Source organism: Pongo pygmaeus, chromosome 8 (assembly GCF_028885625.2).
Source record: "Pongo pygmaeus isolate AG05252 chromosome 8, NHGRI_mPonPyg2-v2.0_pri, whole genome shotgun sequence".
Classification (NCBI taxonomy): Eukaryota; Metazoa; Chordata; class Mammalia; order Primates; family Hominidae; genus Pongo; species Pongo pygmaeus.
This window is the reverse complement of record NC_072381.2, coordinates 109,242,044-109,260,582: the sequence shown is the minus strand read 5'-3', so window position 1 is coordinate 109,260,582 and position 18,539 is coordinate 109,242,044.

The following is an 18,539-nucleotide window of genomic DNA, read 5'->3' as shown; positions in this document are numbered from 1 at the left end:
GCAAGACTTCATCTCAAAAAAAAAAAAAAAAAAAAAAGATCTTATCTGTTGCCTTAGGCTCTTCTCTGTCCTGTTCCATGGTATTTCAGATGTTCCCTTTAAATGTGAGTAGTTTGACTGAGTGATCTTTTTTCTTTTAAGATGGAGTTTTGCTTTTTTTTTTTTTTTTTTTGAGCCTGAGTCTCGCTCTGTCTCCCAGGCTGGAGCAATCTCGGCTCACTGCAAGCTCCGCCTCCCAGATTCACCCCATTCTCTGCCTCAGCCTCCCGAGTAGCTGGGATTACAGGCATGCGCCACCACACTCGGCTAATTTTGTATTTTTAGTAGAGACAAGGTTTCTCCATGTTGGTCAGGCTGGTCTTGAACTCCCGACCTCAGGTGATCTGCCTGCCTCGGCATCCCAAAGTGCTGGGATTACAGGTGTGAGCCACTGTACCTGGCCGACTGAGTGACTTTTAAAGATCTCCCTCTACCCTCAAGTTTCATGATTTTATATGCCGTTCTTCTTATCCCCCCTCTTCTTATGGATGTGGTGCCCTATCCCCTCCACTTGAGAGGCTGTCATCCACCCACCTGCTGCATCAGAAGTTCCCATTCTTCCTCACCCATCTGAACATTATCACCTTTTACAACAGCCTCAGTTGGAGATGCCCAAACATCAAATTAAATTTTAAAGGTAAACCTTATTGACATAGGTTATAACTTTTAAAATAGTGGAAGTCTGTGATCACTTTTTAATGAAGTTTTTTTTTTAAAGAAAGCCTAAAATAATACTAACATGCTATATATATATCTCACTCATATATAATCTTTTCATTGAATTTTTAATGAAAACAAAGTCGGTGAATGACAGTCATTGTTGAACATATCTGTAATCTCTTGTTTAGGTGATATAAAATGATATTATAACTTTGGGGAAGGAGGATACCATTTATTGTAAGAATGAATAACACAAAAGGCATAAACTATAAAAGAAAGAAATTAATGAATTAGAATTAATCAAAATTAAAAACTTTTCCTCTTTAAAAGTTCTATGAGCAAAGGTACAACTTCATGCAGCCCTCACATATTTTGGCCTCCCTCTATTCTGAGACAGTTCTAGTCTATTGCTTCTTAAGAGGAAATACAGACCTTGATTTCAAACATACATTTTAATAATAGTTTATAATCAACTAATTTTTGTAACCAATTATTGTAACCAGATATTTTACTGTGAGAAATAAAAGGAGATCCAAATAAATGGAGAGGTATACCATCTTCATGGATTAGAAGACTTAATATTGTTAAGATGTTCATTCTCCCCTAACTGATGTCTAAATTCAATGCATTCACAATCAAAATCCCTTCAGGGTTTTGTCTGAAAATGACAAGCTAATGCTAAATATGGAAAAGCAAACAATCTACCATATAACAAAAGAGAGAAAAAGAGAACAAAGATACAGGATTTACACTACAAGTTTTCAAGTCTTATCATAAGCTATAGTAATCAGGAGAGGTTCTGGTCTAAAGATGGGCAAAAATGAAACATAATAGAGAAACCAGCATTAGATGTACATACATATATACACACGCATACATGTATATGTATACATACACATATGTATATGCACACATGCACACATATAGTCAATTGATTCTTGGCAAAGTTGCCAAGACAATTCAATGAGGAAAGGATAATATCTTCAACAAATAATGCTGAAACAATCAGCCACACGAAAAAATAAAAAGTAACCTCAACCCCCACATTATACCATATACCACAAGTAACTCTAAATGGAGTATAGAGCTAAATGTAAGAGCTACAATTAAAAATTATAAAATTATAAAACATCTTTTAAAAATCTTAGTGATCTCGGCTTTGGAAAAGATTTCTTAAATATGACACAAGAAACATAAACTATAAGAGAAAGAAATTAATGAATTGGATTTAATCAAAATTTAAAACTTTTTCTCTTTAAAAAATGCTACTAAGAAAGGCAAGCCACAAACTCAGGGGAAAATTTCCAAAACATATACCCAACAAATAATTTGACTCTTAACTCAAAGAAGACTTATAGAGCAGTGGGCTTAACCTCATTTGCAAAGGGTCGAGAGAGGCGAGAAATCTATGGTCAAATAGTATGGCAACACTGGGACCAGATCTAGAAATAGAACTCAGGTGTCCTAACTGGCTGGGGTGTTTTTTCCAAGCCAAGTAACCCAATTTAAAAATTGGCAAGATATTTAGACACACATTTCAACAACAAAAAAGACATACGGAGGGCATACAAGCATATGAAAATATGTTCAACATCATTAATCATAAGGGAAATGTAAATTAAAACCACGATGAGATACCAGTCCCCATCCACCAGAATAGCCAAAATTAAAAAGACTCTCCCCATCAGGTGTTGGCAAGGATGCTGAGCAACTGGAAAAACTCATATATTGCTGGTGGGAATGTAAAATGTACAACTAATTTGAAAATCAGTTTGATGGTTTCTCAAACTGTCAAACATATATTTACCATATGACCCAGCCATTTCACTCCTAAGTATTTAGAGAAAAGAAGGTATATGTCCAAATACTTGCCCATGCATGTTTATAGCAGCTTTGTGTATAATAGCCCAAGTTGGAAACAACTCAAATATCTATCAACAGGTGTATAGATAAACAAATTGCAGCATATCCATACAAGGGTATACTACTTAGCAATAAGAAGGAATGAGCCATAGATACACCCAACAATGTGGATCAATCTCAAAATAATCATGCTAAGTTAAAGAAGTCAGGCCCCCCCCAAAAAAAGAGTACATTCCATTTGTACAGTAAACGGAAACAAATGAAAACAAAACTATAGTGACAGAAAGCAGATCAATAGTTGCCTATAGAGAGAGGAGGGAGGAGAGATTACAAGTGAATATATATGTCAAAACTTTATTATAAAGCTGAATTATAACTTCATAATTGTGAATTATAAATTTGTATGTTCCTGTAGAATCTCTCCCTCCTCCCTCCTCTATCTTTAGGCAACTATTGATCTGCTTTCTGTCACTACAGTTTTGTTTGATTATAATCAATTTTATGACCTTGTATCTTGTTCAAAGGCAAATTCATAAGTTTACCTTAATGATATTAATAAACCCAAATTTACATTACTGTTCTGCAGTTAACATAGCTTTACACTCAAAGACCCCAAGCAAAATGTTAAGAAATCACCTTTCATTGGTCACATTGTTCATTACAATTTCATTTTCATAGGAAAGAAAAATGGTAGCATGTAGGGATGATGTGAATGGATTTTGGCGCCCCCATCATTACCATTGACAACCACCTCCTTCATTCTTTGACATGGACAAGTATTAATATTATCAACATAGTTTTTCTCAACATTATGTAAAGTGATATGTAAACACAGCTTAGAGGTAAGTCTGCCAGTTCCAAACGAATAGTTTAGACCCCCCCAAGCCTCTTCCATATATGATTTTGAGCAAGCACTAGGGGAGGCCTTTCCCTTTCCGTGATTCTTTCCATAATAGGGAGCCACTGTGGTGGTTTTTATACCTGATTAGCGCCGATAATCATACTGAGATTTGTAGAGCATCTTGCTCATAATTGATATTTACTAACTTTCACAAAATATAGGCTTCTGTTGGAACCCTGAAAGTCCTTTCCTCTCACTGAATCTTTCTGCCTCACTCAGGAGACCATCCTAATTCTATTCTACAGCTTTGCCTTTCAAATGTTTGCTGGTTCACATAACAGCAAGGATTAGGGAATTATTAAGGGATAAAGACTGCTTTGAAGCCAAATATTACTGCCATCCCACACCAGAACCAATCCTGCTAAACCAACAAACTCAGAAGCACTTGTTCCCTTCCAGAGAGCTTTCCTTTGTCCTCCCCTCAAACCATACGATTTAGTTTCCCAAGGAAGCCTGTGTTCCATTATGGTTTGATAGTATCCAGATTCTCCAGATAAGCTTATTTACAATGTGTTATATGCCTATAAACCAGGCCAACTGAGTTGTTTTCAAATTATTCACTCCTTCTTAGAGCGGGCAAAACAAACTAGTTCAAGTATTTGATATAAAAGCGTTGTAAGGTGATGTGCTGCTTCAGCTTCAATAAAACATCATTTTATTAAGGAACAAGGGTTTCTGTGTAGTCAAAGTATTACTTATTCATGGGCTACACAGAAGGAAAAATTCAGTATCCCCTTAATTCCCAAGACCATGTAGCAAATTAACCAGCAGATTTAAACCCCCTTTATTAGAGTTTTAAATAATAAGTGGAGGCACCATCTTAAAAAAGAAAAAGAACAGTGATGTTTCTGATATGGAAGACGTTTCATCTTTTTACAGTTTGCTGAGCATTGGGGGTAGGAACTCAAAGAGACCAGCAATCAAATGATACGTCAATATTTTAATATGGGAAGCCAGAGCCAAGGAGAAAGAGCCAAAATCCAGTGCAGTTCTCAGCTGCAGCGGCTGCCTTGGAAAGGTCTAAGTGGGGTTTTGACAAATTTAAATTGTTATTGGACCTGTGGAAAACAATTTTGCTACAGAAGTGGTGCTACAATGTGCCCCCTTCAGGACTCTTCAGAACTGTCCCAGCTGAGGCCCTCCTCTCCCTAGGCCACATCCTTTTCCTGAGACAGCCCTCGTCCACTGACTGCTTGATGCCAGGGTCTGTCAAGGTCTAGCCCCCCTGTCTCAACTTAGGACAACCCTGAAGGGCTGTTCCAGCTTCAGATATCTCAGTGGGGTTAACTGAGGCCTTCATTGAGACTGTTTCATGATCCAACTTCTTCCTGCCCAATCCTGCTTCCTTCCCCTCCATTGCCCTCCATAGGTATTAAGTCCAAGAGTATTTGCATTTCAGCACACTCTTGTCTCACACCTGTTTTCCCCCAAAACCCATTAATTTGTTCTCATCTTATTCTTAAAAAATAGTTGAACAAATAAGATATAAAGTTAAAGATTAGGATCCCAAGGCTGGGCATGGTGGCTCACACCCTTAATCCCAGCACTTTGGGAGGCCAAGGCGGGCAGATCACCTGAGGTCAGGAGTTTGAGACCAGCCTGGCTAATATGGCAAAACCCTGTCTCTACTAAAAATACAAAAATTAGCCAGGCATGTTGGTGCACACCTGTAGTTCCAGCTACTTGGGAGGCTGAGGCAGGAGAATCACTTGAACCCAGGAGGTGGAGGTTTCGGTGAGCCAAGATTGTACCACTGCACTCCAGCCTGGGTGACAAGAGTGAGACTCCATCTCAAAAAAAAAAAAAAAAAAGATTAAGATCCTGTACCTCTATTCCCCTAGCACCATGTCCTGGAAGGAATCACTGTTAACTATTGTTTGTATATCCTTCCAGAAAATAAATCTACAACCATATACACACATTTATGTCACTTTTCTGCAGAAGTAAGAGTATCACATGTAAACTGCTCTGCAACTTGATTTCATTTAACATATTCTATATGTCTTTTCATATCAGTGCATACACATACTTTCATAGTAGTTTCATATTATTCCACTACATAGATGTACCGTAAATTTTTAACCAGACTTTCCTACATGAATATGCGGATAGTGTTTGGTTTTTCACTTTTACAAATAAGATTACAAGGAACATCCTCAAATATCCTCTTTGCCCTTTTTTATAGTATATCTATAGGATAAATTCATAGACGTAGAATTCCTGATCAAATGTTGTGAGAACTTAAACTCTTTTTTAATTGTCAAATTGCTTTCCAAAAAAGCAGCACCAATTTAAATTCCAAAAATTTCCATAGTCGATGCAAGAAAATGCCCCTTTCCTTGCACCCTCACTAGATGTGGACATAACAAAATTTTTAAACCTTTGTCCATAATAAGAGGTGAAAATATTATATATGGGGTGCTGATATAGTTTGGATGTTTGTCTCTCCAAATCGCATGTGAAATTTGATCACCGATGTTGGAGTTGTTCGGGTCATGAGGGTGGATGCTCATGATTGGCCTCATGGTAATGAGTGAATTCCCATTCTTAGCTCCCAAAAGAACTGCTTGTTGAGATGAGCCTGGCACCTCCTCCTCTCTGTCTTGCTTCTGCTCTCTTGAAATGTGACCCCTGCACACACCACCTCCCTTTCCCCTGCCACTTCCACTATGAGTGGAAGAAGCCTGAGGCACTCATTAGAAGCAGATGCTGGCACCATGCTTCTTGTACAGCCGCAGAACCATAAGCCAAATAAATCTCTTTTCTTTGTAAATTAACCAGCTTCAGGCATTCTTTTATAGCAACATAAACTGACTAAGACACGTGCCTTTGCATTAATATTTTTCAAATCCCCTTTGGGCAAACAAATTTAAAAATCTCCCTCCTCTCTTTGCTCCCTATAACCTCCTAGGCGGACTGAGACCATGACAGAACATGGAGTCTGCCATTCAGAACTCCATTTCCACTCCACTTGCCCTTTGGCCAGCCACCTTACACAGTGCTCAAACTGAACAACTACACATGGCAGCCCTGGAGCCTCACTGTTTTGAATGATATGTCTTTAATTATGAGTAAGTCCGAACATCCTTTAGTATTTTTTATTGGCCATTTGTGTTTTGTTTTGTTTTGTTTTTTCTTTATGGAGAGCTACTCTGAGTAGCTCAGAATCCATTGAGGCAATATTTTCATGACTCTGTACACTATCCCAATAGAATGAGTGAATGGTAAATGAAAATATTTCGTACTTTATGTACTATGTTGAAACAAGTCATCTTTAAATTTAGTGATTTTAGGCCACTAGTTCATCAGCCTCAACTAAAATTGCATATCCAAATGTATAACGTAATTCCTATAGAGCTGTCCTCTTTTGATGGTAATAAAGATAATGGTAATGATAATAGATACCATTAATCAAGCATCTAATAAAACAGATTAGGAGGCAGGAGAGCTTAGAAGCCTCATACCCTCACCAGATGTGCCTAACATACAGCACAGGCTCTGCGGTCTGATCAGTTCTATTCTGATCCCTGCTCTATAAACTGTGTAGCTTGGAGAATTTACTTAGCCTCTCTGAAACTTAGCTTCTTCATCTCTAAAGTGGGAACGTTATTATCATCATTATTTTTATTATTATTAATACATTCCTGATGGGGTGATGGTAAAAATTAAATAGTATGTCACTTAACATGGTACCTGCTACCCAGTAAGTGCTCAACAATTGTGAGTTATGTTGACAGGGCATCTTATGTACATTATGGAACTCTCCTGATTTAAAGAAACAAACTTCAGCAATTCTCTATTGCCAGCACAATACGATTATGTTTGACACTGTGTTCCTTTGAACTGCAGAGATGCCCTAGGGATTGCCGCAGGGAAAAGCACTGAAAGAGAGGTAAGGCGGGTAAGCCTTCCAGGCCCCTCCTCTTCAATCCAAACAGATCCACTTGTATCTGTCTTTTATGCTGCAGTTCCAAATAACAATATTATTTGTTATTTTAAAAGTTCCACTTTTTTTTTTTAAGTAGAACTTTCTCTGAACTGCAGGAGAGAAATCCTGGTTTTCAAAGCCTTCCACAATTTGGCCTTAACCTACTTTTCCAGGCTTGTCTTCCTTGGTGTTCAGCCATGAATTTACCATCCCATTCTCTGCAATGGCTGATTTGCTGCCTGCACAATAGATTACTTATTCCTTAAAGATGGGCGCTGAGTCATTTATATTTCAGCATTTTCAGAGACTAGCAAAGTTTCTGACACCTACTAGGCATTCAGTAAATATTTGCTGAAGCAATAAATGAGTCAGTAAATGAACCCTCCAGTTAAATTTGTCTCCTAGATACCTCTCTCAAATGTGTCTTGTGTCTTTTTCCTGCCCTTTGCTCATGAAGATTCCCTTGTCTGCATGGCCTCTCCCCATCTCACCTCCACCAAATTCTTAATTCAGTCTATAAGACTAAAATCAAATTGTGTGGTTACTATAACGCCAACTCTGGTCATCCTGGTTGGAAGGCTTCTCTTCCTCCCTGAAACTCATGTGGTTTTATGAGTTGCCTGTACATTCACCTAGTGCTTTAGCATGCATTACTTCCTATTGACATTATCTGCATGTCATATCTTCCTGTTGTGGAAAGCAGTAACCATGTCTTAAAGTCTTTTTATGCTTCATTGCTTAGCCCAGTCTCATACATAATGTGTGCTCAATATACATCTGAAAAATGGATGAACAAATAAATGAATGTTTGGTTCCTTGATATCCCAGCCAGGGTAGCCCCAGAAAATGAAGATTATACAATAGGAAAGTGAGAGTGAGACATTGTTTCTCAAAAGTTTTAAACACTGGACTCCTTTTTGTTTGTTTGTTTTTTTCTTTTAGACAGAGTCTTGCTCTGTCGCTGTTCCCCAGGCTGGAGTGCAGTGGAGCGATCTTGGCTCACTGCAACCTCCGCCTCCCGGGGTTCAAGTGATTCTCCTGCCTCAGCCTCCCAAGTAGCTGAGATTACAGGTGTCCACCACCATGCCCAGCTAATGGGCTCCTTGATATGAGGACACTTGCCCCTGGAGTAGTTGGTTAGAGGACCCTCAATTCCATACTTACCAGCCATATAGATTTACAATAGTGTACATTTAAGTTCAGGTTACAAAGCAAAAGTAAAAGGAAGCATTTTTTTACTCTCTACAAATTGAACAATAAATCAATGTCTTTGGATAGAAATCCCTTCTTTCTGCAGCCCCTTTGAAGTAGACAGTGTTTGGGTAGCACAGACATCTATGAAGAGCAGCGTTTTAGATATCTGCTCTTGCATAACAAGCCACCGCAAAACGTGGTCATTTAAAATATCAATGTTATATTGTGTCTCACACTCCTGGGCTCCTCTTTTTCAATCTCACCTGGGGTCACTTATGTAGCTCTGGTCATCAACCTCCTGCCTAGAGCTGGAGGGTCCAAAATGGTCTCAGTTACAGGTCTGGCTGTTGGTGCTTGCTGTTTGTTGAGGCACATCAGCAATCCTTCCTATAAACTAAACAAGGCTTCTCACAGCAGAGAAAGTCTCAGGATTTCAAGATAGTGAAGGTGGAAACTGCCAGGCCTCTTAAAAACCAGGTTCTGGAATTCACACAGCATCATTTTTGTCAGACATTTCTTCATTAGACAAAGCAAGTCACAAAGCAAGCCCAGATTCAAAGGGTGGAAAATTAGACTCCATTTATTGATGGGAAGAGCAGCAAAGCCACATAGCAAAAGGATATGAACTAGAAAGGTGGGATTAACCAAGGGCCTTTCTAATGATCTGTCACAGGAAGCTCTACAGACATCATTAACACTGCTCATCCCATTTCTACCCCTCATCATTCAGCGAGTGAGAACCACCTGAGTACTTTTGGTCAAAGGAGGCTAACTTCTGAATTTTCTTATTAAAAAAAAGTAATATTGACTCATGAGAGAAATTTTAGAAATACTGTCAAAGGAAAGAAAATAGCACCCACCTGCAATTCCACAACCCCAAAATAACCATTTTTAGGATTTAGGTATATATCTATCTAGCCTTTTTTCTAAAATATTGGTAATAAAATATAGACTATATATTATTATATACCTTCCAGGCACTATACTGTGTACTTTGCATGGATTATCTCATTTAATATCATGACTCTATGAGATAGATATGATTACCTTCTTTACGGGAGAGGAAATTGAGGCTTGGAGACCTCAGCTAACTTAATATTTTATATATAATGCCATATAAGTTATGCATATATCTTATACATCTATCTTATATATCTCATACTGTTTTGTAAACTCCATTTTTTGTGTAGTATTATATCATGTACATTTCATTACTTAATAGCTTTTGAACAGGCTGAATCAAAATTGAAAAGCAACAATGACTTCGCAATATTTGGATTTCTGGTTCCTGGCCACGTTTGCTTCTTGAGCCTGTCAGGTGTTTGCAGATTAGAACAAAATAATGATGTGTGCCCTTCACTGAAAAGTACTAGCTTTGAAATTTTAATCTTTTATAAGAGTCTCAAGGCTTGATCTTGGCAAAGTTGGTTGTTGGAGAATATAGCATCTGAGTTGTTTTAAAATTAAGACACATTTCCTAAAAGCCCAGCAATGCGGGTGCCGCGCTGGAGCTCATCCACCTCCCAGGAGCCGGAGTGGGAAATGACAGTATCAAGGGCCACAGGGACACCCATAATCTTTTCAGGCATCAGATATTTGTGTTTTTATATGAGATATTACTTAATGAAACAATCAGCCAGCTCTCAATAAATGAACAAGTCCTTCCAGTGACATGGGCCTTGCATTTATATCTTTAATTTCTAAATTTTGTATATTCTAGGGCAAAAATTGACAGGGGTTTGTGGTATATGGGAGGGAAGGTAGAAATGCTTGGGAGGAGAAATTCAGTAATGTCCCTTTTTATAGGAAATCATAAATTAATAACCTTAAAAGATGTGAAAATAGCAAATAGGCTGGCAGAAGCAACATAAATGTACAACATAAAATGACGTGCTTTACAATTACTCTGTAAATTTAGTGCCTGTTTGTTCTTGTTTATAAGGGGATGACATGATTCACCTCTACTTCTAGCTGTCAGAAATAGAAGACTCAGCAAGGTTCGTGGAAAAATTTTTCAAAATAAAGACCTTTAATCCACTTATTAAAATGTTGCTCACAGTTCTCATTTCCAGCCTGCAATATAATAACAAAGATAAACATAGGAACAAAGCACTTTACTGATAAGGAGGAAATATTTTCATAGGCCTGACGTTGCCTTTTTACTTAACAGATATCATTGCGTTTTCAATTTATGGAGAAATACACAAGAAGAATAACCCAATTAAACAGACTGAGCTTTCCTAAATGCTGGTGATTATGTAGCCCTCCTGTGGATATTTACTTTTGGGAATGAGAAACCCTTGATTCCTAAATTTCTCTTTCATAACAGTACCATATGCCTAATTGAGTAGAGATTAAATGTTATTGGCTTGGTACCAAACCAGTAGTAAACTGGTAAATAAGTAAATAAGTTTCTTTTCATATTCCAATTATAATAGATTGGAAATAGCTGCCTAGAACACTAAGTTGAAATGGATTCTGAGGTTGACAGTCTGAACTCAGAAGAAGCGTTCTGAGATAATTCAGTAATTTTTTGTCACTGGCAGGCAATGCAGGGAATACCAGCATGAATATCTCAGTGTTGCCATCCCTGTTAAGATGTAAGGAAATAATACTTTGCATGAAACATATGTTTAATATTAATACTGCTTTCCACAATTATCCAACACATATTTATTGAGCACCAATTAGGTTCCAGAAAATGTTTTAGGTACTGGGACACAAAAGTGAACAAACAATATATACACACTAACTGACATTTGAATATAGTACTTCACTATTTCCAGTGATCTTTCCTGTATGATACCTTATTTAATTCTCACAATAGACTGGAAAAATAAATAAAACAGGTAGTGATATCTACATATTACAGGTGAAGAGACTGAGGCATAAAAAATTCGAATGTATTTCTTTAGCTTAAGTATACCCATACAGCAAACAAAATACTTAATGGTGAAACTGTAAGAACATTTTTATTAAAATAAGAATAAGATTCAATAAGATTCACCACTTTTATTCAATACTGTATAAGAGGACTATAAGAACTGAAAATGTATTATATAAGTTACTCTTATTAAAGAATATACATTGTGGACAAATTCCAAGGACTCTATGTACACAATTAATATGAGGGCACAAGATTTCTGGATACAAAATCAGTGTATGAGAACCAACAGCATTTCTATGCATCATTAGTATTAACTAAAAAATGTAATAGTAAAAAAAAATTATTCTCAACCACAGTAACAACAGGATGCAAATACAATTTCAACCAAAATCCCAACTCAGTTATTTGCAGAATTTGACAAGCTCATCCTAAAGTTCATATTGAAATACTTAGGGTCAACAAAAGATAAGACAATAATGAAGATCGAAATGGAGGGATACTTACACTATCACATATCAAAACTTATTATAAAATTATAGCAATTAAGACAACGTGGCCTTGGCCCAGGGACAAATGAATAAACCAGTCAAACAGGTTAAAGAGACTATAAACAGACCTGTGCATCAGTGGAAACTTGATATACGGCCAAGTTGTATTGTCATCAATGGAAATGATGAACTAGTCAATAAATGGCCTTGAGAAATTGGCTATTTTATGGAAAAAATATGTTTCTACATTACACCATACACACACACACACACACACACACACACAAACTATTACTGTACCAGTAGCTTAAAGACTTACAAATGACAATCAAGCCTTTAAAACTTTCAAATTCACATCACTGTAGAAAGAAAAAATTTTTTCAAGAGGGAATATAGAAAAATATATTTAGAACTTTGGGATAGGAAAAAATTCTTACACAAAGCGTAAGTAGACTGGTAAATTTAAATTTCTATACAACAAAGATACTTTAAACAAAGTAAAAAGATAAGCTGCACACTTGGAGAAAGTATTTGCAATGAATGCAACTGCTACGAAATTGGTTTCCAAAATATATAAAATCATCCCACAGAACACTAGAATAATGAACTCCCCCGTCCACCACAGGTAAAGGATACAAACAGGCACTCACAGAAAAACCCAAATGACAAGCATTTGGAAAGGTGTTCAGCATCATTTGGGATCAGCAAAACACAAATTTAAACAATGATTTCACACCATCAAACTGTCAGAAAAGTTTTTAAAGCTGGGAAAACTCAGCATTGATAAAGACGTAGCGCAAAGGCGATTCTCATACACTGATCCATACAGATATTCAGGGGTATAGACTGATGGAGGCTCCAGGGTCTTCTGATAACACTGTTTTCAAACGTGGTTTCCAGGATCACTGCGGCAGGGAAAGAGAACAGAGAACTCAGTCATTCTTCTATGCTTACCCTGGAAGTAACACATAGCACATCTGCTTACAGTCCATTGGCAGAACTAGTCTCATGATACCCATCTGGCTGCAGAGGAGGATGAGAAAGGCAATCTTTTTGTGTGCCCAGAAAGAGAAAAATGAAACAAGATTTGATGAACACATGGCATTCTCTCAGCCATATTTGACAAAATAATATAAAGCTAGATAGCAGATAAATGTTAATTTTACCCTTCTTTATATTTGTGTATATATTTAAATACTTCATAATTTTTCAAAGAGGGGGAAAATAAAGAGAGATTAAATTATCTGTTCTGGTTTACAGATCTAATAAGTGGTGGATTGAATATAACTGTCTCTATATAAACTGTCTTCCTTCAAAAGTCAAATCCACGTACTGTATTCAGATTATTCATTCAAGAAATATTTATTGACCGGGCACAGTGGCTCATGCCTGTAGTGCTAGCACTTTGGGAGACTGAGGCGGGCAGATCACCTGAGGTCAGGAGTTTGAGACTAGCCTGGCCAACATGGTGAAACCCTGTTTCTACTAAAAATACAAAAATTAGCTGGGCGTGGTGGCAGGTGCCTGTAATCCCAGCTACTTGGGAGGCTGAGGCAGAAGAATTGCTTGAACCCAGGAAGCAGAGGTTGCAGTGAGCCAAGATCACGCCACTGCACTCCAGCCTGGGCTGCAGAGTGAGACTCTGTCTCACAAAACCCCCAAAAAACCAGAAATATTTATTGAGCTCCTATTATATTCCTGCCCTTGAGCCTTGAGGAGTGTACAGTGCAATGGTAGAAGAGAGACACATAAATTATTACAATACAATGGGACATGAAGCAAATTATATACAAAGTGCTCCTGACCATTATAACCTGGTAACATAGTCACTGGAGACTTACTCATGATGGTCCTGACTCCCTGAGAGTTTTAAAATGTACATTAGCAATGCATGAGATCAATGTCATCTTCAATTATGAGAGCTGAACTTTTGTAGAGTGATTTTAGAAAATGCCTGAAGTAAAACCTTGTCTTAAACTCTCCCTGATTCATACTCAGCCTGTACAGACTTGCTAGGGAGATGCTGCTAGAACAATAGTCTTCTTAGACTTCATGTCTTCATATAAGAAGTTCTTTGCTCATCTACCCCAAAGCAGAATTGAGAGAACCAAGTTCCCAAGGGAGAGGAGACTTGCTCAGCTTGCTAGTACTAAAGTCTTGTGCCACATTGGTGAAATGCCTAAGCTGACAGTTCTCAATGTGTGGCAAATCTGTGGAGGTCAGAGATGAAAAGACCTAGCATATTTTCTAGGCTCTTCTATGATCACAATTTGCTTCTGATAATTTATCTCCTGATAGTCTCCTCAATGTGATTTTTAAAATTTTCCATTACACATACAGCTCTGTTTCTCCAAGGAGTTCCATAGTCTAGTTTATTCATTCATTCAACACAAATGTTTGAGTTGGAAATATAGTAACTAGCAAAACAGACACAGTCTCTGACTTCATGGAGTTTATATTCCAGCTGGGGAATAGACATTAATTAAATAGGTATACCATTAAACTTCTTGTATGTGGATAAGAGTTATGAAGAAAAATAAAAGATGTTGTGAAAGAGAATAAAGGCTACTAGGAATTCTAATTTAGAATGGAAGGGTTAGGGAATGCAAAGCTAGGCTGGTGGTGGCTTGGCCTAGGGAACTGGTAGAGGAAAGTCTAGATATTTGTGATCTTTTTGGTGGCTAAATAGATAGGATTTGATGGTTCATACATAGGTAGATGGAAGGAGACAGACTATCCGGGGTGACTCCTAGGCCTGAATCCGTAATATAAATATTTCCCTTACCTTGTTAGAATTTTTTCTCTTATCTGTTTAAAAAAAAACATATTGGCCAGGCACGGTAGCTCATGCCTGTAATCCCAGCACTTTGGGATCCCAAGGCGGGCAGATCACCTGAGGTCAGGAGTTCGAGACCAGCCTGACCTGACCAACATAGAGAAACCCGTCTCTACTAAAAATACAAAATTAGCCTCGTGTGGGGTTGTGCACCTGTAATCCCAGCTACTCGGGAGGCTGAGGCAGGAGAATCACTTGAACCCAGGAGGCAGAGGTTGCGGTGAGCCGAGATTGTGCCATTGTACTCCAGCCTGGGCAACAAGAGCAAAACTTTGTCTCAAAAAAAAAAAAAACCGTATTTACCTGTATGTTGCATTCCTTGCACACATGTTTGATCCTTAAACGTAGATATTTCCTTAACTGACCAAAGGATCATTGGGATATTGACCACCTTTCCCCTTGCTGTATTCAATGCCACTAGTCCTTTTGTCTTGTAGGCAGGATGTTGCTAAATCCAGATATATGGGGCTCTCATCCCTCTCCTACTCTCTGCAGTTAGTCTATACTCTCAAAGAGTAATTTAAAATTTAAATTTCATTTATTTACATTGCAGTCACATGTACATTAACATGGTGCACACAAGGATGTATACACAAAAGGGTATACAATGAAAAGCAGACCTCCTTCAACCCCAGGTTGTCTACCTGCTCTGCCAAAGTCAAGCACCATTATACATTTCTTAATTGTCCCCCAAAAGATCATTTTTGCATATGCGAATGAGTATTTTGTAAACAAATGGAAGTATACTATACACACTGTTCAACACCTTGCAATCTTCACTTAACATGTCTGGAAGATCTTTTCATGTCATCCTTTTATGATTTTTATACAATTTAATTAGTTAATTATTTTTATTTTTATTTTTGAAATGGAGTCTCTTGTCGCCCAGGCTGGAGTGCAGTGGCGCGATCTTGGCTCACTTCAACCTCCACCTCCTGGGTTCAAGCGATTCTCCCACCTCAGCCCCCGAGTAGCTGGGATTACAGGTGCCCACCACCACGCCTGGCTAATTTTTGTATTTTTTAAGTAGAGATGGGGTTTCACCATGTTGGCCAGGCTGGTCTCGAACTCCTGACCTCAGGTGATCTGCCTGCCTCGGCCTCCCAAAGTGCTGAGATTACAGGTGTGAGCCACTGTGCCTGGCCACAATTTAATTTAACTGATTTTATTTGTTTATTCTGCCCTTTATTGATGAACATTTTCATTGTTTCTAATCATAGGCCCTTACAAACAATGCTGCAATAAATAATCTCTTATGTACCTCATTTCACAAATATGAAAACACCTCTATAGAAAAAATTCCTATATACAGAATGTGGAAGCAAAGGGATGTGCATTTGTAATTTTGATAGCCATTGCCATAATTTTAAAGTATATTCCAATTTACACTTCTACTTGCAAATGTGTTAGAGTTCCAGCTTTCCCACCTCCTCACTCACACATTATGTCATCAAACTCTTTGATCTTTGCCAATCTGAGAAGTGCAAATATTATTGCACAATTCTGATCTGCATTTATCTCACAGTGAGATTGAACATCTTTTCCTTTGTAACAGCACTAAGATTATACCTCTTCTGTAAACTTTGCATATCTGCTATCTTATGTGAAAGAAGCTTTTCAAAATGAAAATTAATCAAAAGTGTTCTTGATCAACTATGAGTAAATATAGATTATCAAATCTGGTTGATAATGTACTGTCTTTTGAATACGAAGAAACAAAGATCAATTTTGATGAAGTTACCTAATTTGCAAAAGTTAAGTCATAAAATATTACTATTTATCACTGAGACAGAACTAACATTGGCATATTTTCCCTTTTCCAAAAGGAACAAGCTATTCATTCATACAGCATGGACGAATATTAAATGCATGTTGCTGGTGAAAGAAGCCAGAATGATAAGGCTACATCCTGGAAAAATTTATATTCTGGAAAAGGCAAAACTTATAGAGACAGAAACAAATCAGCCAGTTGTTGCTGGGGTTTGGGAGAGAAGAATGTTGACTATGTGAAGAACAAGGGATCTTGGGGGGCATCTATTCCATATGCTACTGTAGGGGTGGATGCATGATACTATCATTTGTGGAAAACCGTAGAACTTTACAAAACGAACAGTGAACCTTAATGTCTGCAAAATTTTACAAAATCAACTAGGAGGCTGGGGGATCCCAGGATGAAATACAGGCAATGACAAAAGAGCCTAACTATATTACACATTTATAACATAACCACACCGAAGAGGACTGGTATTCTATAACTGTGGAAATAATGGAAACTGGAAAACTGAAGACAAAAGGAACTGTACTTAGCACTATACTCTAGTTGGTAAAGGCGTTTCTCAAGGGGTACCAGTTAACAATTCTGAGACTGCTGTACATGTATGCAGGGACTGAACAAATAAGTAAATGGCTGGTACATGCTCACTCTCAGGGAGGGAGGCCACAGATAAACAAGAGGAAGAGGCTCTAATGTCATATGTGGTTGTGGATTAGAACCAGAAACATAAATATGAACTCATGTTTAGATTAATATAGATATTAATGGATAGATATAGAAATGATGAATATGGGTATATATACAGGTTAGTATACCGTCATATATTTCTTATCCCTATCCACTGAGAGGGCCTAGAGACAACAATACTCCAGTAGCAACACACACATCTCATGCCCATATCTTGATTTCTTTTGCCATTTCCTAACAAAAGGAGCCAGGACTTCTTGGAGAAATGGCTGATTCTAAGACTGGGTCAGAGAGTATTCCAGATGACGCTGGCACATCTTCTACTGCTAGAAAGTAAGGAAATGCTCAAAATATAAAACCATGGAGGTATTTCAAAGGAACACAGAAGCCAAGTGGAACAGCTCCCAGTGGCCAAAGCTGGAAAAATTGGGGCAAAAAAAAAAAAGTATTAGGTTATAATCCAAAATATAAAATAAATAATCACTAGCCCGTACTAATATGCATAAATTATCGAATAAATAAGTAAATGGATGAAAAGAGACAACTCTGTCTCATACAAAAGAAGCCCAAATAATTTATGTAGATGATTGCCCTGCAATGAGGCAGAGGGTAACTCCCTACCCCATGTTAAGTGTGGACGGCACTTAGTGACTTGCTTCTGAAGAGCGCAATACAGAAAGGAGGGGAGAAGTAACTTGGCAGTGAAGAAACCTGACAAACACCGTCTTCTCCAGGCAGCCAAGGTTAACACCATCAGTGATAAGTTATGTTGATAGCATGTATTTTTGATATGATGTGTTGAGAATGTACTTAGCTTCTGTGGTCTTCTTCCCAAACACCTAACACCAGGCTCACCAGGAGAAAATGAATCCAAATTAAGGGACATTCTACAAAATACCTGACCAACACTCCCTCCTAAAAACTGTCAAGGTCATCAAGGAAAGTCTAGGAAGAAGGAAAGTCTGAGAAGTTGTCTCAGCCCAGAGGAGCCTTAAGAAGCCATGACAGGTTGGGCGCGGTGGCTCACGCCTGTAATCCCAGCACTTTGGGAGGTCAAGGCGGGTGGATCACGAGGTCAGGAGATTAAGACCATCCTGGCTAACATGGTTAAATCCCATCTCTACTAAAAATACAAAAAAAAATTAGCCACATGTGGTGGCGGGCACCTATAATCCCAGCTACTCAGGAGGCTGAGGCAGGAGAATCGCTTGAAGCTGGGAGGTGGAGGCTGCAGTGAGCCAAGATCGCAGCACTGCACTCCAGCCTGGGCAACAGAGCTAGA